The following is a 25,067-nucleotide window of genomic DNA, read 5'->3' as shown; positions in this document are numbered from 1 at the left end:
GAATCAGCGATAATCAAACAATGCCTAAGTAACTATTGTGATTCACAACTATACCATTGTTTCAAAGTAGCATAAAACATACGCGGAAAGATTGATCACAATTCATGATCCACACATAATGAGCACTGAAAAAGTCTCTAACATTATGCTTCATTCCTGAATTATAAATGCGGACCAGCTGATTCATAGATCAAATGTTCAAGGGTGCCACACTTAACTCGTGTCCTTTAGGGAGTCCGCTCGCAGACGGATCTAAATCCTCTAAAGTTCAAATGAAGTCATTCAGACGAAGCGATTTTTAATATTGCTGTAAATTGCAAGTCCAATGCCGAGTTGCGGCCGTCGCATTCAACAGTGGGGTCATCGGTGAGGGGTTACTGAATCCACCTCCAAATTGTTCAACCTGCTGCTGCTCTTTCAGTTCCTCGCAATTTACAGCAATATGAAAAATCGCTTCGTCTGAATGACTTCATTTGAACTTTAGAGGATTAGATCCGTCTGCGAGCGGACTCCCTAAAGGACACGAGTTAGTGTGGCACCCTTGAACATTTGATCTATGAATCAGCTGGTCCGCATTTATAATTCAGGAATGAAGCATAATGTTTAGAGACTTTTTTCTGTGCTCATTATGTGTGGATCATGAATTGTGATCAATCTTTCTGCGTATGTTTTATGCTACTTTGAAACAATGGTGTAGTTGTGAATCACAATAGTTACTTAGGCATTGTTTGATTATCGCTGTTTCAACGTGGTGTTTGTTGTGTGAGTGTGGTCTGAATGTAGATCTTTTATGTGAATTGTAAAGGAAGTTTTTGATAAAAGGAGTGTTGTAATTTACACATTTTTCTAGAGTCCTTTTAGCAAACAACCAACAGGACATTCTCTTACCCAGAACTTTATGATTATAAAGATCCAGAATCAGAACTGACTTGTCTGAGGCAGGGTTATGAGTCTCCCACTATAACTCACTTTGAACCTATCCAGATTTTACTGGAAGGTTAAGGGTCTTTTAACTAAGCTGCATTAGGCAGCTAATGCGGGGGTTTTCAGTGTGGCAGACTAGCGCAGGTCTGTGCTACCATCTACTGCGCTAAAATCATTTATCGTTGTTTAACGTTTACTTATTTACTATACTGTTGCTTATTGCATGGCAAATCAGAACGGTTTCACATCTTTGTGTCAACATTTTTATTGATGATTCCACCTGGTAACACATCCATTAGAGTACATACATACAAGTTGTAAAACTATCGTTCTTATGTACATTAATCTTAAGTTGCTATCATCAGTTTTTGTTTTTATAACAGTACCCTCTCTTATACCCCCTCCCCCCTTACTATCTTCACTTTTTGCCATGCACAGTGAAAGACACAATAATCAGCATGTTACATTAAACCCAAACCGTAATTTCCAGTAGTAACACCTTACGTTATTCCATGATTGAACCCTTGTTACTATTATTTCCCCCTCCCCTCCCACTCATTCCCCCCTGTCTTTGCTCATTCGTAATCCTTTCATGGTCTAGTCATAACCATCCTCTTCATTTCCCTATATTTAATGTGTTGGTAAAGGTCACTGCCTTACTGGTGCTTCTTAAAGCTCTATGTACCATTATCCTCTCTGTCTATTGTATTCCTTGTCCAGACTCCCCCCCTCCCCCCCCCCCCCCCAAGATACCCTGAGACTCCCTCTCCCTCATGACTCTCCTTCTCCTTCTTAATGTGTAGAAATGTATTTCCATATCATCAAGCTGAATCAATCCATAGACTGGTGGGTTGTGTCCATCTACCAGCAGGTGGAGATAGAGAGCAAACTTTTGCCTCCCTATATGTGGTCATGTGCTTGCCGGGAAACTCCTCAGTATGTTCTCTATCTCAGCAGGTGGTGGTCACACACAGCAGCAGCTCTGGCTAGGCCTCCAAGCCTAATTTTTAGGTTTTGTTGAGTGCCTGGGGTTGAGGGCTCTTTGAGCAAGTGCAAACCTGGTGGTGCCAGGTACCTCCCTCTTCTCCCCCCTCCCGCTGGCTCCGTTAAAAAAAAAAAAAAAATTTTGAACGTCTTAAAGGCGTTTATTTCGACGTTTATTTAAACGTTTATTGCAGCTACTCACTGGGACACCAGGTCATTACAGCTCGGAGCGGACAGCAGGTAATTTTTACCTTTTATAGCGGGCAGGGGGTTCCCCGATTTATCTCCACGTGGCATATGGCGTCGGAGGGCGAGGGCGTAAAGAGTCGCTCCCCGGATCGCTTGGGCGCTTCTAGAGGGGATGCGGGGGTCTTAAAGCCTGATTCGCCCTTGTTGGGTGACAGTTTCGTGGCCGATGAATGTCCCGGTCCTTCCTCCGGCGTGGCGGTTTTTCCCGCCATAAACGGCCCATCCCCCGCTCCTCGCCTCCGCCATCTTGGCCGGCCACGCGGCTCGGACGGCTTCTTCTTGGGCCGCCCTTGAGGTTGGAGACATTAATGCCATGAACGCCCTTAATTTGGGCGACGGCACAAAGCGGCTAAAGTTAAGCGCCGTTCTTCCCGCGCGGCTCCTTCGCGGAGTGTCGCGCCGGACGCCATTTTGGATGCGCAGCATGTCTCTCCCCGCTCTTGCGAGCGCCGGTTGAGGGTGCGTCTAGGGCTGTTGCCCCAGGCTGCGGAAGTACACAGTCTGGGGGGTTTCTCCCCCGAGTTTGTTTTGCTGCTGCATCAGGCCTTCCTTATGCAAAACGCTGCCCCTGCTCCCTCGTCTGGTAAAGAGGTTGAGGTTCCCAGAGGGTAACGCCCTCGGGTTGATTCCCAGGCCTTGGAGGACTTTGTCTCCTCCGATGTAGATGAGGGCAGCGTATCTGAGGTCTCCCAACGGTCCTTTGCGGATTCCTTGGAGGAGACGGATCCCCGCTCGGATGGAGCGGATGACCCCTCTGCAGTGCGGCTTTTTAGCTCAGAGGATTTGCCCAACTGTTGGTACAGGCCATGGACACTTTGAAGATTTCCTCTCTGGAGGACGTCTCTCCCTCAGCCCCTGTTGGCTCTGCCATTATGCTGGGGACGAAGCGCCCGCCTAGAACCTTCCACGTGCATGATGCCATGCACACCTTAATTGCGGCTCAATGGGATGTCCCGGAAGCGAGCCTTAAAGTGGCTAGGGCTATGTCCGCCTCTATCCTTTGACTGAAAGTGAACGTGAGGCCTATCTGTGGCCTACCATGGATTCTTTAATCACTGCGGTGACTAAGAAAACGGCGTTGCCGGTGGAAGGTGGCACGGCCCTAAAGGCCGCCCAGACAGAAGATTGGAGGCGGCCTTAAGGTCGTCCTTTGAGGCAGCTGCTTTAAGTTTGCAGGCCTCAATTTGCGGCTCCTATGTGGCCAGGGCGTGCCTGACTATGGTGCAGCGGGCTTTCCCCTCGGATCATTCCTTGAGGGCTGATTGGCCGGCCCTGGAATCGGGCTTAGCCTATTTGGCAGACTTGCTGTATGATGTCTTGAGGGCCTCAGCGAAAGGCATGGCTCAGACAATCTCTGCGCGGCGGTGGCTTTGGCTGAAAACATTGGTCTGCTGACCACGCCTCTAAATCCCGCCTGGCTAGATTGCCTTGTAAAGTCAAGCTGCTCTTTGGGGTCGAGCTGGACAAAATCGTGACCGATCTCGGCACGTCCTAAGGCAAGAAGTTACCAGAGGTCAGGGCTCGGGCTAGTACTCGCCCTGCTACCTCCAGAGGACGGTTTCAGGAAGCCCGTCTGTTACCGCCCGGGCAGGTCGGGTCCTCTGCCCCTCTTCCTTCAAGAGGAACTTCTCCCCCAAGCAGCATTCCTTTCGCAGAGAAACGCCGTCCCGGAGGTGCTCCCTCCGGTCCTCCCCCAGGGTCTCGTACCCAATGACGGGGCCTTGGTCCACGCCCCAGTGCAGATGGAGGACGGCTGTCCTCGTTTATGGGCGAGTGGCCACAATAACTTCAGACGCTTGGGTGCTGGAAGTCATCAGACACGGCTACAAGCTAGAGTCTGCCGACCCTTAAAAACGGGTTTGTACTCTCTCCCTGCAAGTCTCCGGTCAAAGCTGTGGTAGTGCAGCAGACCTTGAACAATCTGATCCGCCTGGGGGCGGTCGTTCCGGTGCCAGAAATCAGCTTGGCAAGGGACGTTACTCCCATTTACTTTGTGGTACCAAAGAAAGGAGGTTCTGTACGGCCTATCCTCGACCTCAAAGGGGTCAATCGGGCCTTGAAAGTTCGGCACTTTCGCATGGAGACCCTCCGCTCTGTTATAGCGGCAGTGAAGGCAGGAGAGTTCCTGGCATCCTTGGACATCAAGGAAGCGTACTTGCATATTCCCATCTGGCCTCCTCATCAACGCTTTCTGCGTTTTGCAGTACTGGGCCGACACTTCCAGTTCAGAGCCCTCCCGTTCGGGTTGGCTACTGCTCCGCGGACCTTCCCCAAAGTAATGGTGGTCATCGCGGCCTTCCTGAGGAAGGAAGGAGTACAAGTCCATTCTTATCTGGACGATTGGTTGATCCGAGCCCCTCTTATGCAGAGTGCGGCTGTCGCGTGCCCGCCCATGCGGGACGCGCTCTCGAGGTCCTTTGCATACCTTCAGGCTTCTTCCCCGGGAGCGCGGGGTTTGTGAGTCCTTTAAGGCAAAATCACCCTCCAGGTAGAGAGGAGACAAAACTGGACCGGAACTCCGGACTGGAGTTCTACACCGGAACACTCGGAACTGGAACGCACCGGACAGGTGCGCACTGGAGTGGGGCCCGCTGGACTGGACACACTGGAGTGGCCCCACTGGACAGGAACATACAGGCGTGAAACCCGCTGGACTGGAACACACTGGAACGGAACTGGAACATCCTGGACCTAGGCTTCACCTACACTTGACTGCCTCCCCCTCGGGTTGAGCCCTCAGGTTCTGGCAGCCGGTAGGACTTACAGGAACAACAGGAAGGAAGGTCCAGGGGTGCCCCCTGGCACCTAGGCGAAGGCAAGGCAGAGAAAGTCCGTGTTCCGGCAGCAGGCAGATTCCAAGCAATGGTCAGGACAAGGAACAAGACTACGGCTGGAGCCTCAGTATCAAGGAGAACTGGCAACAGGTAGAACAAGGGCAGAAGCTCCAGAAAGCAAAAGAAACACACACGGAAACCCAGCAGGCTAAACACAAGAAGACATAGTCAACTGTACAAGCTAGTAGGAAAGCTATACCCAGGCAACCAGACATACACAGGAACATACACAGAGCAAAAACTCAGGAGACTTAGAAAGCTATCACCAGCTAACAATAAAGCTGTGCCCAAGCTAACAAGGTCAAACACTGGAAACAGACACAGAGCAAACTCAGAAGACTCGTAAAGCTACACACCAGCTAACAACAAAGCTGTGCCCAAGCTAACAAGTCATGCCCTGGGAAAACATACACAGAACAAAACTCAGGAGACTTAGTAAAGCTATACACCAGCTAACAACAAAGCTGTGCCCAAGCTAACAAGTCATACACTGGAGACATACACAGAGCAAACTCAGAAGACTTAGTAAAGCTATACACCAGCTAACAACAAAGCTGTGCCCAAGCTAACAGTCATACACTGGAGACATACACAGAGCAAACTCAGAAGACTTAGTAAAGCTATACACCAGCTAACAACAAAGCTGTGCCCAAGCTAACAAGTCATACACAGGAAACAACACAGAGAACTAGCAGAGCTAGACACAGAAGGGTAGGAAACCCAAAGAGCAATAAACACAGAAGGGCAGAAACCCTGCAGAGCTATAAACACAGAAGGGCTGGAAACCCACAAGCGATAAACACAGAAGGGCTGAAAACCCACAGAAGGTAGGAGACCCACAGAGCAAATAACACAGAAGGGCTGGAAGCCCACAGAACAATAGACAAGGAAAGCAAACGGTGCTAACAGCACACTAACCTCGGGACCTAAGGCACTGCAGAGGAAATGGCAATGCAAAGGCCAGGACTGTAGTCTTCAGTGACTAATAAAGCCCATCAACACCAGAGCCACAGGTGCAGCAATCACCTTGCAACCAAACAGAGGCTTGACACTCAGAGCAGGCATCCCATAGAAAGTACAGCGGGAGCCATCTTGGATACTGGCAGAGACGAAGAGGCGGCAGCCATCTTGGAAGAGGCATAGCCCACACAGGTGAGGTTCAGTAGGGCAATCAGCACACAGAGCCAGAGAGAAACTAAGACAGAGACAGAGACAAGCAGAAGCCAGCACAGCCACTGACTCCCTGAAACAGGGTAAGTATGAGGGTAGTCACGGCCATAGTCGTGACAGTACCTCCCCCTCAAGACCCCCCTCCCGGTCCCCACAGGGGATTCAGGTGTCCAAGGGTAAGTGTGGTGAAACCTCCTGATGGGCTTCAACACACCAACATGAATCACTGGACTGGCAGTAGCAAGCACAACTGGACTTGAAAAGAGGAGTGGCCCTTGAAACCAGGAAGTCTTTTTGGGCAACCACTATGCCGGCTTAGAGTCTGAGATGCAGCATCTTGGCTGGAACTGGAACTCGGAGCAGGCTCAGCATCTTGGCTGGAACTGGAACTTGGAGCAGGTGTAGCATCTTGGCTGGAACTGGAACTCGGAGCAGGCTCAGCATCTGGCTGGAAACTGGAACTCGGAGCAGGCTCAGCATCTTGGCTGGAACGGAACTTGGAGCAGGCTCAGCATCTTGGCTGGAACTGGAACCGGAGCAGGTGCAGCATCTTGGCTGGAACTGGAACTCGGACAGGCCCAGCATCTTGGCTGGAACTGGAACTCGGAGCAGGCTCAGCATCTTGGCTGGAACTGGAACCTGGAGCAGGTGCAGCATCTGGCTGGAACTGGAACTCGGAGCAGGCTCAGCATCTTGGCTGGAACTGGAACTCGGAGGAGATTCAGCTGCAAGGCTGGGCGCCCCCCTCTGGCCGGACTGGGACGTCTCTCTAACATTAGCTTCAGGCAGCGTCTGCCGAGCAGGGTTCAAGAGGAGACGGCCCTGGGATCCCAGAGCATGCTAGCAGGCTGAAATGCAGAAAATGGGTTTCTCCGGGCCCCAAGCCGTTGAACACATCTTCTCTCAGCTACTTGCTTCGGATCTGAACAGGAGCTGAACCGGGACTGGGACCCGGACTACAATCAGAGTCTTGACCTGGAGCGGGAACTCTGGACAGGAGCTGAACCGGGACCGGGACCCGGACTGGTATCAGAAGCTTGACTGGCAGGGCCCCTCAAACTGGACTCAGGAGCTTGGCTGGGAGCGCCCCGCGAACTGGACTTTAACTGAGGCTTGACAGAACACACCCTTTGGACAGGGATCGGAGGCTCGAGCGGAAGCGCCACCGAACTGGCCTTCGGAGCTTGATTGGAGGTACCCTCCAGACTGGAAAACGGAGGTGCCACCTGAACCACTCTGTGGACTGGCATCGGAGGCTTGGTTAGAAGCCCCCCTCGAACTGGACTTAGTGGCTTGACTGGACGGGTCACTTGACAAGAACCGGAGACTTGACCGGAGTGCCACTTGCATAGGCCTGGAGACTCCATCGAAGGCTTCCCTCGGACTGGACTCGGAGACTTTCAAAGGGCGTGCCACTTGAACGAGGACTGGAGGCTCGACCTGGAGCGCCACTTGCATAGGAATCTGAGGCTCCGTCCAGAAGCATCCCTCGGACTGGACTCAGGGGTTTCAAAGGGCTTGCCACTTGAAGGAGGACAGGAGGCCGGTCAGCTGTGCCACTCGAACAGGAATCGGAGGTTCAATTTGCAGCGTCCCTCGGACTGGACTCAGAGGCTTGACTGGGAGCGCTACCCTGAACTGGAATCGGAGGCTCAGTATGAAGCACCCCCTGGACTGGATTCAGGGACCTAGGTGTCGCCCTTCTTGGACAGGAATCAGAGGCTTGGTACGCCGTCTCACTTGGCCGGACCCTCATGGACCTGCATAGAACCGTCCCTCGGGCTGAACTCAGAAGCTTAGCTGGCGGCTTCACTTCGAACAGGATTCGAAGGCTCTGCTTGAAACCCTCCTCGGACTGGACTCGAGCGCTGGTGGACTGTAATCCTGAATAGGAAACTAACCCGCTATGGTACCGCAGGCTGCTCTGCTGAGGGGGCATCTGAGCGGAGGAATTCCCCGGCGTCTTCTTTCGGCCTCAGCCTCCGGAGTATCCCGCAGAGCTGGCTCCTCCAGAGTCTGAGGCGGTAATCCCAGAGCGAGATAGCAGGATTCATGTCAGAAACTGGGCTATGGCGGACCAGACGCCACCAGAGACGCTTTCTTTTCAGCTGCTGCTTCAGGAGTATCCTTCAGGGCAGGATCAGACAAAAGTATTTCCCGGTAATCATGGAGCGTTCAAAACAGGGTTCAGAGAAAAAATTGGGTTGTAGAAATCCACACCATAATCAGGAACTGCACTGGTGCTGGACCCTGGATTGTCCACAGGGAACGAAGCTGTGGACAGGTAGCCAACCCTGGACGGCTGATCTTGCCGGACTCATGCCTTTGCATTCTGTCGCGTGCCCGCCCATGCGGGACGCGCTCTCGAGGTCCTTTGCATACCTTCAGGCTTCTTCCCCGGGAGCGAGCGGGGTTTTGTGAGTCCTTTAAGGCAAAATCACCCTCCCGGTAGAGAGGAGACAAAACTGGACCGGAACTCCGGACTGGAGTTCTACACCGAACACTCGGAACTGGAACGAACCGGACAGGGCGCACTGGAGTGGGGCCCGCTGGACTGGACACACTGGAGTGGCCCCACTGGACAGGAACATACAGGCGTGAAACCCGCTGGACTGGAACACACTGGAACGGAACTGGAACATCCTGGACCTAGGCTTCACCTACACTGACTGCCTCCCCCCTCGGGTTGAGCCCTCAGGTTCTGGCAGCCGGTAGGACTTACAGGAACAACAGGAAGGAAGTCCAGGGGTGCCCCCTGGCACCTAGGCGAAGGGCAAGGCAGAGAAAGTCCGTGTTCCGGCAGCAGGCCGATTCCAAGCAATGGTCAGGACAAGGAACAAGACTACGGCTGGAGCCTCAGTATCAAGGAGAACTGGCAACAGGTAGAACAAGGGCAGAAGCTCCAGAAGCAAAAGAAACACACACGGAAACCCAGCAGGCTAAACACAAGAAGAATAGTCAATGTACAAGCTAGTAGGAAAGCTATACCCAGGCAACCAGACATACACAGGAACATACACAGAGCAAAAACTCAGGAGACTTAGAAAAGCTATAACCAGCTAACAATAAAGCTGTGCCCAAGCTAACAAGTCAAACACTGGAAACAGACACAGAGCAAACTCAGAAGACTTCGTAAAGCTACACACCAGCTAACAACAAAGCTGTGCCCAAGCTAACAAGTCATGCCTGGAAACATACACAGAACAAACTCAGGAGGACTTAGTAAGCTATACACCAGCTAACAACAAAGCTGTGCCCAGCTAACAAGTCATACACTGGAGACATACACAGAGCAAACTCAGAAGACTTAGTAAAGCTATACACCAGCTAACAAACAAAGCTGTGCCCAAGCTAACAAGTCATACACAGGAAACAACACAGAGAACTAGCAGAGCTAGACACAGAAGGGTAGGAAACCCAAAGAGCAATAAACACAGAAGGGCAGAAACCCTGCAGAGCTATAAACACAGAAGGGCTGGAAACCCACAAGCGATAAACACAGAAGGGCTGAAAACCCACAGAAGGGTAGGAGACCCACAGAGCACATAACACAGAAGGGCTGGGAAGCCCACAGAACAATAGACAAGGAAAGCAAACGGTGCTAACAGCACACTAACCTCGGGACATAAGGCACTGCAGAGGAAATGGCAATGCAAAGGGCCAGACTGTAGTCTTCAGGTGACTAATAAAGCCCTCAACACCAGAGCCACAGGTGCAGACACCTTGCAACCAAACAGAGGCTTGACACTCAGAGCAGGCATCCCATAGAAAGTAACAGCGGGAGCCATCTTGGATACTGGCAGAGACGAAGAGGCGGCAGCCATCTTGGAAGAGGCATAGCCCCACACAGGTGAGGTTCAGTAGGGCAATCAGCACACAGAGCCAGAGAGAAACTAAGACAGAGACAGAGACAAGCAGAAGAAGCCAGCACAGCCACTGACTCCCTGAAACAGGGTAAGTATGAGGGTAGTCACGGCCATAGTCGTGACAGCGGCCAAGCTGTGAACCGGGTGGTTGCTCTTTTGAGCTCCCTGGGTGGATCATCAACTGGGAGAAAAGCAGCTGCGCCCGACTCAGTCCCTGGAGTATCTGGGAGTTCGATTCGACACCCAAGTGGGCAGAGTGCTCCTGCCAGACAATCGGATTGTCAAGCTTCAGGCTCGGTGGACAAGTCCTAGTAGCCTCCTCCTCTTCGGGCTTGGGACTATGGCAGCTGTTGGGCTCTATGACGGCCACGATGGAAGTAGTGCCCTGGGCCAGGGCTCATATGAGACCACTACAGCAATTTCTGCTGCAGCGCTGGACTCCGATGTCGAGGAGTATGCTGTGCGCCTTCCCTTGGTCCCAGCATGTGCGCAAGGCGCTGAGCTGGTGGACGCAGACAGTCAAGTTGTCTGCAGGAATGCCTCTGGTGACCCCGGAGTGGATTGTCGTCACGACAGACGCCTCTTTGACGGGCTGGGGAGCCCACTGCTTGGGAAGGACAGCGCAGGGGCTCCAGTCTCCTGCAGAGGCAAGTGGTCTATCAACCTCCTGGAACTCGGAGCCATTCGGTTGGCGCTGCTGGAGTTCATCCCGGTACTGGCGTTGAAGCCAGTACGGGTCCTGTCGACTATGCCACGGCTGTGGCCTATGTCATCCGCCAGGGAGGTACCAAGAGCGCCCCTCTAGCCAAGGAGGCTATGAATCTCTGCCAGTGGCGGAAGTGAACCTGGAGCAGCTGTCAGCGGCCCACATTGCCGGAGTCATGAATGTCAAGGCGGACTTTCTCAGTCGCCATACCTTGGAGCCCGGAGAGTGGCAGCTATCTGCTCAGGCGTTCTTGACATCACGAAGCGCTGGGGCCAGCCGAGCCTAGATCTCATGGCGTCATCGGCCAATTGCCAAGTGCCGCGCTTTTTCAGCAGAGGACGGGACCCTCGATCCCTGGGAGTAGATGCTCTTCTCCAACAGTGGCCGACACAAGAGCTTCTCTATGTGTTCCCGCCCTGGCCATGTTGGGCAGGGTGCTAGACCGGGTGGCAAGCATCCCCGGCAGGGTAATCCTGGTGGGTCCGGATTGGCCCAGACGTCCCTGGTATGCGGACTTGTTCAGGCTCTCAGTCGCCGATCTCTGCGGCTGCCAGTGGAGCAGGACCTGTTTACATCAGGGTCCCGTGGTGATGGAGGATCCCTCCCCCTTTGGTCTTACGGCCTGGCTATTGAGCGGCAGCGTCTGAGAAAGAAGGGTTTCTCAGACAAGGTCATCGCCACTATGCTGAGAGCGAGGAAGCGCTCTACTTCTACTGCTTACGCCAGGGTTTGGCGTATCTTTGCAGCGTGGTGTGAAGCAGGCTCACTTTCTCCCTTCACTGCTCCAATTTCTTCAGTGTTGGCGTTCCTGCAAGAAGGTCTGGAGAAAGACCTGTCGCTCAGTTCCCTTAAGTCCAGGTAGCGGCTCTGGATTGCTTCAGGGGCCGCCTGAAGGGTGCTTCCCTGGCTTCGCAGCCAGATGTGGTGTGCTTTCTCAAGGGGGGTTAATCACCTGCGCCCTCCTCTGCACTCAGTGGTGCCTGCGTGGAATCTCAACCTGGTGCTAAGAGCATTGCAGAAGCCGCCTTTTGAACCCTTGTCGAGGGCATCTCTGAAAGACCTGACGTGTGAAAGCAGTCTGTTTTGGGGCTATCACTTCAGCCAGAAGAGTTTCCGAGCTCCAGGCACTCTCAGGTCGAGAGCCCTTTTCTGCAGTTCACTGAGGCAGGAGTGTCTATTCGCACAGTGCCTTCCTTCCTGCCCAAGATTTGTTTTTCGCTTCCATGTGAATCAGCAGCTCTGTCTCCCTTCCTTTCGTAGGGAGGTCTACCCAGAGGAATACTCTGCTCTCAATTTCTGGATGTGAGACGAGTCATCATCAGATGCTTGGAAGTGACCAATGATTTCCGGAAATCGGATCTTCTGTTTGTCCTGTTTACAGGTCCTCGTAAGGGTCTGCAGGCTTCTAAGCCTACAGTGGCAAGATGGGTCAAGGAAGCCATTGCGGCGGCTTAGGTGGCCGCGGGGAAGGCCCATACCTTTGCCAGGCATTACCGCTTGACTGTGGCTGCGCGGGCGGAGGCCCGGTTTGGAGCTTCAGTGTTGCGGGTCAGGGATTTCTATGTCCCGCCCTGGGTGAGTACTGCTTCGGTACATCCCACCAGTCTATGGATTGATCAGCTTGATGATATGGAAGGTAAAATTATGTATCATACCTGATAATTTTCTTTCCATTAATCATAGCTGATCAATCCATAGCCCCTCCCAGATATCTGTACTGTTTATATTCTGGTTGAATTTTAGGTTCAAGTTTAGCCTTCAGTTACTTCAGGAGGACTTCGTGTTCAAGTTCTTCTTTCACCTGGATTCTTCAAGAGTTGAGACGAGTTTGTGTTACAGTGAGCTGCTGCATTCCTCTCCCCTCCGTTTTACAGGGCTGGATTGAGATTTAAATTCTGCCGGCACTCCCTCCCGCTTCGTGCGGCTGTAGGGCAGCTTTGTACCCCTCCCGCTTCGGCGGTGTTAGGGTCAGTCAGCTCCTCCCGCGGTTGCGGTTGCAGGATAAGCCAGATCCCCCCGCATCGGCGGGTGTGGTGTCCCTCCCCCGCTCCGCGGGGATGAGCTGGACGGATTCCCCTCCCCCACTTGTGTGGGATGAGCTGGGTTAATTCCCCTCCCCCGTTTCGGCGGTGGTGAGCTGGGCAGAGTGTCCCTTCGTGGGTGTAATTCTCTAAGTGCTGAGTCCTGCGGATGGAGCTTTGATATCGACATACTGAGGAGTTTCCGGCAGCACATGACCACATATAGGGAGGCAAAAGTTTGCTCTCTATCTCCACCTGCTGGTAGATGGACACAACCCACCAGTCTATGGATTGATCAGCTATGATTAATGGAAAGAAAATTATCAGGTATGATACATAATTTTACCTTAACACTGCACTTCTCGCTTTATGGGAAATACTTTGCAAATATTTATTCCAAATAGAAACAAACCGCTTTCTTTTCTTTGGAGAATCCTGAGCTTCCCTGGCCTCCCATAACATCAGCTCATGAAATTTATTCCTCCAATACCAAAAGGAGCAGAATGGTTCACATCTTTAAAATATAAAATTAAGAAATCCATTTTATCATAGGACAGCACTAACAAACTTCCATACCAAAGAGGTCAAAAACAATGAATTATATCAATCGTACACATCACATCAGTCATACTATTTCCTTTGGTAATATATATCCTCTATTTAATAGAGATATTTTCTTTCCTGAGTGGTTCTCTAGATAGATAACATTATATTTCAAAAGTTTATGGGAGCTCAAAGGCCGCAGATTATGAAAACATTCTGGCATTGCTGGACTCCTTTCTGGCTGACTTTGACACCCCAAGCCAGAGGACAGATAATGAACATGTGATAGGGAAGTGGAAGCCAAGTAATCACAGCGTGGGGATGCGGACTATAACTGTGATAGGAGAGAAGGGAGGGGAGGGGGGGCAAGGGGAGGGAGGGAGGGAAGGAGGGGGGAGAAAATTGTAAAAAGTTGTTGGAGAGCGAGCAGTAATGCAGATCAGGGTGAACAATGACCTAGATGCTAGAGTGTATGTGTTAGATATGTAAACTGTTCAAACCCTATTGGAAATGTTGTGCTGAGGTTTTTCAACAATAAAAATCATTGAACCATATTTCAAAAGTTAAAAAAAAAAAAAGGTTTTCAAGGCCTTACGAAAGAGCGTAAATGATTCTTCCACCCTGATAAATTTTGGGAGGGAATTCCACAGTGATGGGAGCCTATGTGTTGAAAATCTGGCATTAGCTGCCTAAACAGAGGGGACCAGATTTGGACAGGACAGGGGCAGGTAGAGGTATGGTCAGTTGCGACCACTAGGGGTTATGGTGGCCATTTTGGATCCAACACAGCCCCAGGTGGCATAAACATAGTAGATGACGGCAGATAAACACCTGTATGGTCCATCCAGTCTGCCCAATAAGATAAACTCATTACATATGGTATGAAGTGATGCATCATATGTATACCTGATCTTGATTTATCCTTGCCATTTTTAAGGCACAGACAGTAGAAGTCTGCCCGGCCATGGTTATCTATTCAGGATCAGTTCAGTGTGTGACTAGTCCCAAGGTTAAGCCCAGTTGTACAGTTCTTTCATTGTTTTTTCACAATTTATTAAGTTATATTTATTTACTTAGGCCCCTGTTTACTAAGGTGTGTTAGCGTTTTTAGCATGTACTAACCGTGTAGACATCCAAAGAATATTATGGGCATCTACACAGTTAGTGTGCACTAATGCTTATCATGCACTAAAAACGCTAGCACACCTCTAGAGCGGCTTAGTAAACAGGGTCCTTAGTTATTAGGATTTATTTATCGTCTTTTGAAGCAATTCACCCAAGGTGGTGTACAACAAGAATAAACTAAACGTAATCAATAAACAATTACAGCAATAAAAATATTCAAACAATACATTATGGCATAATATGCTACTTGAGAAACTCTATAATCACACAGGGAAATCCAAACTTAATTAATAAATATTCAACCATTCACAGAAGTTTGAAAATTTAGTTTGTGGGTGTCTCCCCCGTGGTTTACTAAAGATTCCAATAAAGAAATCTACGATGAGCGATTACATAAATGGGAACCTCACAGCTCCAGATAGGGAAAATACAATCGTATTGATAAAACCACTAACAGCTTAGGAGTCCATTATGGGAACCAATGATAATAATGGACCTCCTAAACTGATAGTGGTTTTATCAATACGATTGTATTTTCCTATCTGGAGCTTTGAGGTTCCCATTTATGTAATCGATCATCGTAGATTTCTTTATTGGAATCTTTAGTAAACCACGGGGGAGACACCCACAAACTTCAACTTCAAATTTCAAACTTCTGTGAATGGTTGAATAATATGCTACGTACAATGTCAATGCAATACACAATAAAACGTCTTATTAGATAGCATAGGGTGGAGGTGAAGCATATAGACAGTAAGAAAGAGAGAGTAATAGGAGTTAGATAGAGAATAAGAGTGACTAACTTATGGAAAATTGTGCATGAATATGATCTCAGCTACAGTAGGATTGGATAAGCAGGTCCCGCTACTCTGTGTGCAGCTGCTGTTGTCCGTTTGTGTGTTAGAGTAGCAAATTTTATTTTTCTCCGTTCTTCTGGGGAGATTAAGCAATTCATGACCGTCTTCCTCATCTCCCTAAGTCTCTTCCTCTTTCTTCTGGTTATTTGAGCATGCTTTGACCCATAAGAGGTTGGAAAAAAAAAGTTATCACTCTGTCGCTACTGGCTGTTTAACCCTTGAAGTTTTTTGGAATCAATGTTTTAAATGACTTTTTGGGGGGTTGTCGATTGGTGCCTATTTTCTCTGTCCTATAAGTTTTTGTAGTTCCTTTCCTGTTTAATTTTTGATTGTACACCGCCCTGTTCTGCATGTCGGCATGGGCGGTATAGAAAGTCTGAATAAACTGTAAAACTGTCACCTTTTCTCTCTCCTAGTTTCGAGTACTGTTTGGAAATCTAGTTGCTTTGTTCTGGTACGCCTATCTCTCCTCGATCAAGAAGTGATACTGCAACCATAGTCTTCTCAGATTTACCTTCTTCAGGACATGGCATCATCTGTGGCGGTAGAAGTTTACAATCTCTGGTCTACGTGATGTTTCTTCTGAAGCATTAATACTGCAAGAGAACCTAAAAACTAATTGCCTGGGATACAGAACTGCATCTAGCTCCATCTAACGATCTTAGCGTTGAATATCACTGTGGCTGAAAATTGCAATAACCTGCTTGCAAGCACGGTGCTGTAAAATCACAAAACAAACTAGCACAAGTTTTGAAAATACATGTTGCCTATATTTGAATAATAAAAACTGCATCCTAAAGAAATGAACATTTACTTCACACACAGTCTTAAAATTACAGATTTAGAGGGGGTTGAAGAAGAGGGATATCATACCATGTGTTAGTCGAGTAAGAGAACTGTTTCCTTGTATCATTGATAAGTCATTTAATGCAAGAAGTTATTTGTAATTTGATAAAAATGTTAATAAACAAGATTTGACAACAAAAAAAAATTACAGATTTAAAAGGAACAGTTTGGAGTGGAGGAGTAGCTTAGTGGTTAGTGCAGCGGACTTTGATCCTAGGGAACTGGGTTCAGTTCCCACTGCAACTCCCTTTCACTCTGGGCAAGTCACTTAACCCTCTATTGCCCCAGGTACAAATAAGTACCTGTCTATATGTAAACTGCTTTGAATGTAGTTGCAAAAACCACAGAAAGGCAGTATTTCAAGTCCCATTCCCTTTTCCTTTCATACACCTTTTTGTTTCTTACAGACAGCATTCAGGAGGACTAACTGATCCAAACCTGTATTACAATAAATGTTTCTATGGTGGAAGGATGGTCATCCAACATATTTTCATACGAACATAAGAATAGCCATACTGAGTCAGACAAATGGTCCATCTGGCCCAGTATCCTGTTTCCAACTGTGGCCAATCCAGGTCACAAGTACCTGGCAGAATCCCAAAGAATAGCAACATTCCATGCTACCAGTCCCGGGGCAAGCAGTGGTTTCCCATGTCTGTCTCAATAACAGACTCTGGACTTTTCCTCCAGGAACTTGTCCAAACCATTTTTTAAACTGTAAACTTAACTGCTGATACCACATCCTCTGGCAACAAGTTCCAGAGCTTAACTGTTCGTTGAGTGAAAAAAAATATTTCCTCCTCTTCGTTTTAAAAGTAGTACCGTGTAACTTCCTTGAGTGTCCCTAGTCTTTGTACTTTTTGAAAGGGTAAAAAAAAAACAATTTACGTTTACCTGTTCTTCACCACTCAGTATTTTGTAGACCTCTATTATATCCCTCAGCCCTCTCTTTTCCAAGCTGAAGTGTCCTAACCTCTAATGCCTTTCCTCATACGAGTGGAGTTTCATCCCCTTAATCATTTTTTTTTGTTACATTTGTACCCCGCGCTTTCCCACTCATGGCAGGCTCAATGCGGCTTACATGGGGCAATGGAGGGTTAAGTGACTTGCCCAAAGTCACAAGGAACTGCCTGTGCCAGGAATTGAACTCAGTTCCTCAGTTCCCCAGGACCAAAGTCCACCACCCTAACCACTAGGCCACTCCTCCACTCAATATTTTTTGTCTTATTTTTCTATCCCTTGCCTAATAATTCCTAGCATTCCATTTGCTTTTTTGGCCCCCGCCACACATTGGGCAGAAGATTTCAGTGTACTGTCCAGGATGATATCTAGATCTTTTTCTTGAGTGCTGACTCCTAGGGTGGAACCTAGCATCAAATAACTATGATTTGGATTAGTCTTCTCAGTGTGCATCACTTTGCATTTGTCCACTTTAATCTCATCTGCCATTTGAATGCCCAGTCTTTCAACTTCCTATGGTCTTCCTGCAATTTTCCATAGTTTAAATTTATATGCTGGGACTTTGGCATGCTGCCGAGAGCCAGAAACAAGCAGCAGGGAGCAGTGGCAGTCCATTATTTGGATGGCAGGGTTCAGGATCCCTGCCAGCAAAGGTATGCTTAGAATGCCTGCAAGGGGGGGAGGCAGGGAGAGAGAGGGGAATGTGTTGCCCCCCTCCCCTCCACCCCTGCGACCCCCGTAAATTGTAGGGCTGGCTATGCCCGGAGAGAGAGCCCATTGTTAAAATTTACCAGCATACCACTGCTGAATCCATGTTTACTCTGTCCTATTAAACCATGTTTGTCTATGTGTTCAATGATTTTATTCTTTATATTTCCACTAGTTTATCCAGCCCTGAAGTCAGGCTTTCCAGTCTGTAATTTCCCTTTTTAAAAGTAGGCTTTAATTTGGCCACCCTCCAATCTTCATGTACTATGGACATTTTTAACGACAGGTTACAGATCACTGACAGCAGATCTACAATTTCATATTTGAGTTCTTTCAGTACCTTGGGGTGTATACCAGCTGATCTAGGTGCTTTACTACTCTTGAATTTGTTGATTTGGTTAAATACATCTTCCAGGTTCACCAACATTTCTTTCTGTTCCTCTGCATCATCACCTTTGAAAACCATTTTCAGTACAAGTTCTTAGTAGTTACACTGATTGTTTTATTATAATTAGTTATATTTCATTTTGAAAAATTCCTGGAATGCTTTAAAGGCAGATGTTGGAAAACCTGCCATTGTTTTCTGGTCCTTATGACCCAGCTCAGCACTTGCCCCTTGATTTGATATATATTGCGCCCATATTTGGGCGCAGATCCAAGATCTGAACATAAACTGATTAGTTAATGAGGCATGACAATTGTTGGTTTTAATTTGCACTGTGGACTTAACACAGGAGGGACGATACATGAGGAAGTTCTGGAGCAGGCTGCAGGCAGCCTATGAGTGCTGCTGCTGCTGCTGCCTAGGCGAAGACTAAGCCAAGAGGATTTTAAGGTGAAGGTGGGTGTGGGGTGGCAGCATGGGGGGGCGGGGGAGTTGCACCCCCACTGTAAAAAGTTCCTGGCCACATATTGGGAGTGACATAGGCAGGTCAGGGGCATGCCAACGAATTATAGGCTGTTATAGAATTTAGGGGCTGCGTGCCCGAGTTGCTGAAACCTGGTGTAAATCCTGATGCTCTACTGTAAGTCCTCATGCTCAAAGTTGGGTGTAGGAATCTGCACTAAGCACTATTCTACAAAGGGCACTTGACTGGAGTGGATTTTTCCCAGCACCATTTATTTATTTTATTTGTTGCATTTGTATCCCACATTTTCCCACCTTTTTGCAGGCTCAATGTGGCTTACATGGTACCGTAATCGGCGTTAACCGATTTCAGTATGTAACATAGTAACATAGTAGATGATGGCAGAAAAAGACCTGCACGGTCCATCCAGTCTGCCCAACAACATAAACTCATATGTGCTACTTTTTGTGTATACCTTACCTTGATTTGTATCTGCCATTTTCAGGACACAGACCGTAGAAATCTTGCCCAGAACTATCCCTGCCCCCCAACCACCAGCCCCGCCTCCCACCACCAGCTCTGGCACAGACCGTAGATGTCTGCCCAGCACTATCCCCGCTTCCCAACCACCAGTCCCGCCTCCCACCACCGGCTGTGGCACAGACCGTATAAGTCTGCCCAGCACTATCCCCGCCTCCCAACCACCAGTCCCGCCTCCCACCACCAGTTCTGGCACAGACCGTATAAGTCTGCCCAGCACTATCCCCGCCTCCCACCACCAGCTCTGCCACCCAATCTCGACTAAGCTCCTGAGGATCCATTCCTTCTGCACAGGATTCCTTTATGTTTATCCCACGCATGTTTGAATTCCGTTACCGTTTTCATTTCCACCACCTCCCGCGGGAGGGCATTCCAAGCATCCACCACTCTCTCCGTGAAAAAATACAAGTTGCGATTAATATCAAGGTGATATTATGGTAGAGTGACATACATGTATGGTAAAGACAATTGGGGAAAGGAAGAGTTAGGATAAGTCCGTTACGATTTTTGGTTAAGTTGTGTCGCAGATGTCCAGGTTTCTTATGTTGGGTCGGTGGGTTATGCCCTTCTGAACAGTTCTGTTTTTAGTGCTTTCCGGAAATTCATGTGGTCGAGTGTGGTTTTTTACTACTTTTGGTAGTGCGTTCCACAATTGTGCGCTCAGGTAGGAAAAACTGGAAGCATATTTGAGTCCTTTGCTGCTTTACTGAATCTGGTCCTTGGTGTGGGGTATGCCATACCCACTCATTAGTAGAAATCTGAATTGTGTCACCATGGAGAGTTCAGTACTTACCAGCTGCTCACTGTCTGTCTAAAACAGGGGTTCTCAGCCCTTTTTTCAGGACACACTCAAACCATTGGGTTTTCAGGATATCCACTATGAATATGCATGAGAGATTTCCATGCATTGCTTTTTTGATATGCAAATCTATCTCGTATATATTCGTTGTGCTCTGAGGACTAGGCTGAGAAGCACTGGTCTAAACCCGATGTTCTCACCCCAGTCCTCCGGACACACCTAGATAGGTTACCCACAATGAATATGCTTGAGATAGATTTGCATGTGCTACCTCCATGCTATGTAAACCATCTCATGCATATCCATTGTGGGTATCCTGAAACCTGACTGGCTAGGTGTGTCCCAAGGACTAGGCTGAGAACTATGGTCTTAAACCAATATCTTTATATAAAAAAAATATTTTTTTTGCTATGTAAAAACACATGTAGGGCTCATTTTACAAAGCCACGGTAGTGATTCCAGGCACTGCAAATGCGACAAACGTCCATTCAATTCCTACGGGCTTTGTCACATTTGTCACACGGGAATCACTATCGCGGCTTAGTAAAAGGAGCCCATAGTATTTTTTATTTTTCTGACCAATTCCTGGCTTTTAGCAAGACAGGCTTCTCCAAAGCACATGGTAGGTAATCCAGTTGTAATAATGCATAATTTAGAGCACATATATTAAATCCCTTATGTCTTAGTTCTATTAATATAACAATCTGCCCCTTATACTACTGTAGCTAAAAATCACCCTCATCTGGCCATTGTACAAGCTTAACCACTTACACAGCTGTAACTGTGCTGTTTTTTTCCTCAGCATATTATCAGGTCTACATCATAAAAATAACAAGAGAAGGAAAAAGCAAGTAAGGGAATGAGGGACAAGGGAGCTTTAAAAAATTAGAAATAAAATTAATCGAGTAGAATATGAATTACAGCTCCTTTCAGATCTACTGCCTCTGAAAATATTTTTAAATCATAGCAGACTCAAAAATACTACTACTACTACTTATCATTTAGAAATAACTCATTTTACAACTAGAAATCAATTGTCATTAAACTGATTTTATTTGTTACTGCTATCTGTAGAAAGTGGGAAATGGACCAATGACTCCAGGGAGATGGGACTATGATGATAAAAACTGACAACTTTATTCACAGACTCGACACAGTACTGTGTTTCGGCCACAGGCCTGCCTCAGGAGTCTAAATTATTAAAATAAAAACATCAAAATTAGTATAAACACCATAATTAAAAAAAACCAAAACATAATGCTAGCACAGTATTTTTAAAATGTTAGCATTGTCAACAAAATATTTATAAAAAAACGTATGTCAACATATATAAATGAATAAAATAATAATACAATATTTTTGAAACATGGTGGTTGGGAGGTGGGGATGGTGCTGGGCAGACTTATATGGTCTGTGCCAGAACCGGTGTTGGGAGGCAGGGCTGGTGGTTGGGAGGCGGGGATAGTGCTGGGCAGACTTATACGGTCTGTGCCCTGAAAAGGACAGGTACAAATCAAGGTAAGGTATACACAAAAAGTAGCACATGTGAGTTTATCTTGTTGGGCAGACTGGATGAACTGTGCAGGTCTTTTTCTGCCGTCATCTACTATGTTACTGTCCTGCTTATAATCGAACGAGAAAAACGCCCAAGTTCCGACCTAAATCGGGAGATGGACGTTTATCTCACAAAAACAAAGCGGTATAATCGAAAGGCGATTTTTGGACGTTTTCAACTGCACTCCGTCGCGGATGCGGACAAAGTTGATGGGGGCGTGTCAGAGGTGTGGCGAAGGCGGAACTGGGGCGTGGTTATCTGCCGAACAAAGATGGGCGCATTTCACCGATAATGGGAAAAAAGTATGCATTTGTAGCTAGAATTTAAGGCACTTTTCCTGGACCCTGTTTTTTCACGAATAAGGCCCCAAAAAGTGCCCTAAATGACCAGATTACCACCAGAGGGAATCGGGGATGACCTCCCCTGACTCCCCCAGTGGTCACTAACCCCCTCCCACCACAAAAAATGATGTTTCACAACTTTTTATTTTCACCCTCAAATGTCATACCCACCTCCCTGGCAGCAGTATGCAGGTCCCTGGAGCAGTAGTTAGGGGGTGCAGTGGACTTCAGGCAGGTGGACCCAGGCCCATCCCCTCTACCTGTTACAATTGTGCTGCTTAATGCTTAGTCGTCCAACCCCCCCAAACCCACTGTACCCACATGTAGGTGCCCCCCTTCACCCCTTAGGGCTATAGTAATGGTGTAGACTTGTGGGCAGTGGGTTGTGAGGGGGATTTGGGGGGCTCAACACACAAGGGAAGGGTGCTATGCACCTGGGAGCTCTTTTACCTTTTTTTTTGGTTTTGTAAAAGTGCCCCCTAGGGTGCCCGGTTGATGTCCTGGCATGTGAGGGGGACCAGTGCACTACGAATCCTGGCCCCTCCCACGAACAAATGCCTTGGATTTATTCGTTTTTGAGCTGGGCGCTTTCATTTTCCATTATCGCTGAAAAGCAAAAACGCCCAGCTCACAAATTGTCGAATAAAACATGGACGTCTATTTTTTTCGAAAATACAGTTCGGTCCGCCCCTTCACGGACCCGTTCTCGGAGATAAACGCCCATGGAGATAGACGTTTTCGTTCGATTATGCCCCTCCATATATGACATCATATGTGAAAAACATTTACAAAATGATTTACAAAATAAATAAAAACATACACACATTTGTTTAATTGTGCTAGCACTACTGCTAGCCCCACTTAAGCTGAATTGTATCTGGGAAAATAGGTTAAAAAAATAAATCCTCAGGATTCTGCGCTTTCCACCTTAAAAACGTCTGGCCTGCTTTGTTTTGTCCACAGCAAACAAGAAGTATGGATATGGGGAGAAAAAAATGTACCTGTGCTTAAAGAAAACAGTGATGGCATTAGAGTTTTCTCGTACTTTACTCGGTACCCTTTCGGTGGACCCTAGAAGCCAATCCATTTTTTGGATTCTCAATATTAGATTTGTTTCTTGTATCTACAATCTTATACAAGCAAACATCAGCCCACTATGTTGCAAGACTCCTGAAGCAGGTGTTCTGGGGCTGAAACACAGCAGCTGTGTCGAGTCGTTTGGTTTATTCAATAAAGATTTGGAACTTTGTGTCGCTCATTCTTGGACAGAGCCAGCTCACCCTACTCTTCCTTTTTGCCTGATCTAGGGGTTCAGTGCACCTCCACCTTTTTGGCGGGTACCTCTTTGCCAATAGAGTGTCTACTGCACTATGCCCTGTTGCCATCAGGTCCACCCTCCATCACCCAGATCTGGAGATTTTTCTTCTAGATCCAAGTTTACCCCTTCAATGCTGAAAAAAAAAGAACAGAAAAACCACCTTTGCTGCAGAATTCTAGTACAGTATTGCTTACTGTGTTTGGTTTTGTTGGACATTATGGAGGGATCATCATGCAGCTCTTGCGTGTGCCATCAGCCCAGTGGTGTGCTGGAGCCAGCTCGCAAGAGCCGTTTGTTAAATTTTCTGGCATCTTGCGAGCCGGTTGTTGGCCCATGCGAGCCAGCTCGCCTCCGCTCCCCCGCCCCGCAAATCCATCTTCCGTCTGCCCTTTGCTCCCCATAGTAGCCCTGCTGGTTTCCTTTCTGCGCTGCCGCCGCTGTCCTGCCTTTAAAAAATTAATTTTCCCTCGAGGCGCGCCAGTGTTGAAGCGAAGGCAGCAGGCTCAGCTCGGTTCCTGCCTTTGTTCCGTTTCTTCACATCATGGCTCCGCCCTTGCGCAAACAGGAAATACGTCAGGCAAGGGCGGAGCCATGATGCGAAGAAACGGAACGAAGGCAGGAACTGAGCTGAGCCTGCTGCCCTCGCTTCAACGCTGGCGCGCCTCGAGCAAAAATTAATTTTTTAAAGGCAGGACGGCGGCAGCGCAGAAAGGAAACCAGCAGGGCAACTATCGGGGAGCAGAGGGCAGATGGACGACCAGGGGAGAGGAGGGCAGGGGGGAGATGAGGATTGCTGGACATGGGTGGGTGGATGGAGGGCAGGGGAGAGGAGGGTTGCTGGACATGGGTGGGTGGGTGGATAGAGAGGAGGGCAGGGGGGAGAGGAGGGTTGCTGGACATTGGTGAATGGAGGGGAGAGGAGGGTTGCTGGACATGGGTGGGTGGATGGAGGGCAGGGAAGAGGAGGGTTGCTGGACATGGTTGCATGGAGGGGAGAGGAGGGTTGCTGGACATGGGTGGGTGGATGGAGGGCAGGGGAGAGCAGGGCTGCTGGACATGGGTGGGTGGATGGAGGGCAGGGGAGAGGAGGGTTGCTGGACATGGGTGGAGGAGAGGGAAGGGAGAGAGAAGAAATGCTGGACATGGGTGGATGGAGGGCAGGGGAGAGGAGGGTTGCTGGGCATGGGTGGATGGAGGGCAGGGGGGAGAGGAGGGTCGCTGGACATTGGTGGATGGAGGGGAGAGGAGGGTTGCTGGACATGGGTGGAGGAGCGGGAAGGGAGAGAGAAGAAATGCTGGATATGGGTGGAGGGAAGAGTGAGGAATGAGATGAGAAGAGGGAAAAGGAAGAGAGGAGAATAACTGCAAATGGATGGAGAAAATAGGCAGAAGCTGAGGACCAGAAATGAAGAAGAAAGGAGGAAAGAAATAAATGGAAAGGAAGCCCTGGAAACGGAGTTAAGAGGACAGATAGCAGCAGAATCGGATACTGGGCCAGCATGAGCAGAAAAACAGTCACCAGACAACAAAGGTAGAAAAAAACTCATTTTATTTTCATTATAGTGTTTGGAATATGTTCACCTTGAGAATCAGGTGCTCAACATTAAAAGTTTATATTTATTTATTTATGGCATTTTATCCCACATTAAACATGAATTAGATTGGAACCTGGGATCATTTAATAGTTTTTTTCCTGGACAGAGTAATCCCCCCCCCCTCCCCGGCTATAGCCAGCTCTGCAATTTGGGGGGGGGGGGGGGGCGCCGAAGTGGACCTGGGAGAGAGCCTGTTAAAAATTTAGCAGCACACCACTGCATCAGCCTGTTTTTTTAATCAAGCCTGGCAAGCTCACTCGCTTTCCTACTACTCCTAC

At 48.4% G+C, this 25,067-nt stretch overlaps 1 protein-coding gene across 1 annotated transcript in view; it reads left to right on the top strand.

Moving 5' to 3' along the window:
* Positions 1–25,067, top strand: part of PES1 (pescadillo ribosomal biogenesis factor 1) — an 89,714-nt gene that overhangs the window by 14,666 nt on the left and 49,981 nt on the right.

Source organism: Microcaecilia unicolor, chromosome 11, assembly GCF_901765095.1.
Source record: "Microcaecilia unicolor chromosome 11, aMicUni1.1, whole genome shotgun sequence".
Lineage (NCBI taxonomy): Eukaryota > Metazoa > Chordata > Amphibia > Gymnophiona > Siphonopidae > Microcaecilia > Microcaecilia unicolor.
The sequence above is the reverse complement of the archived record's forward strand: the minus strand, read 5'-3'. Positions and strand labels throughout refer to the sequence as shown.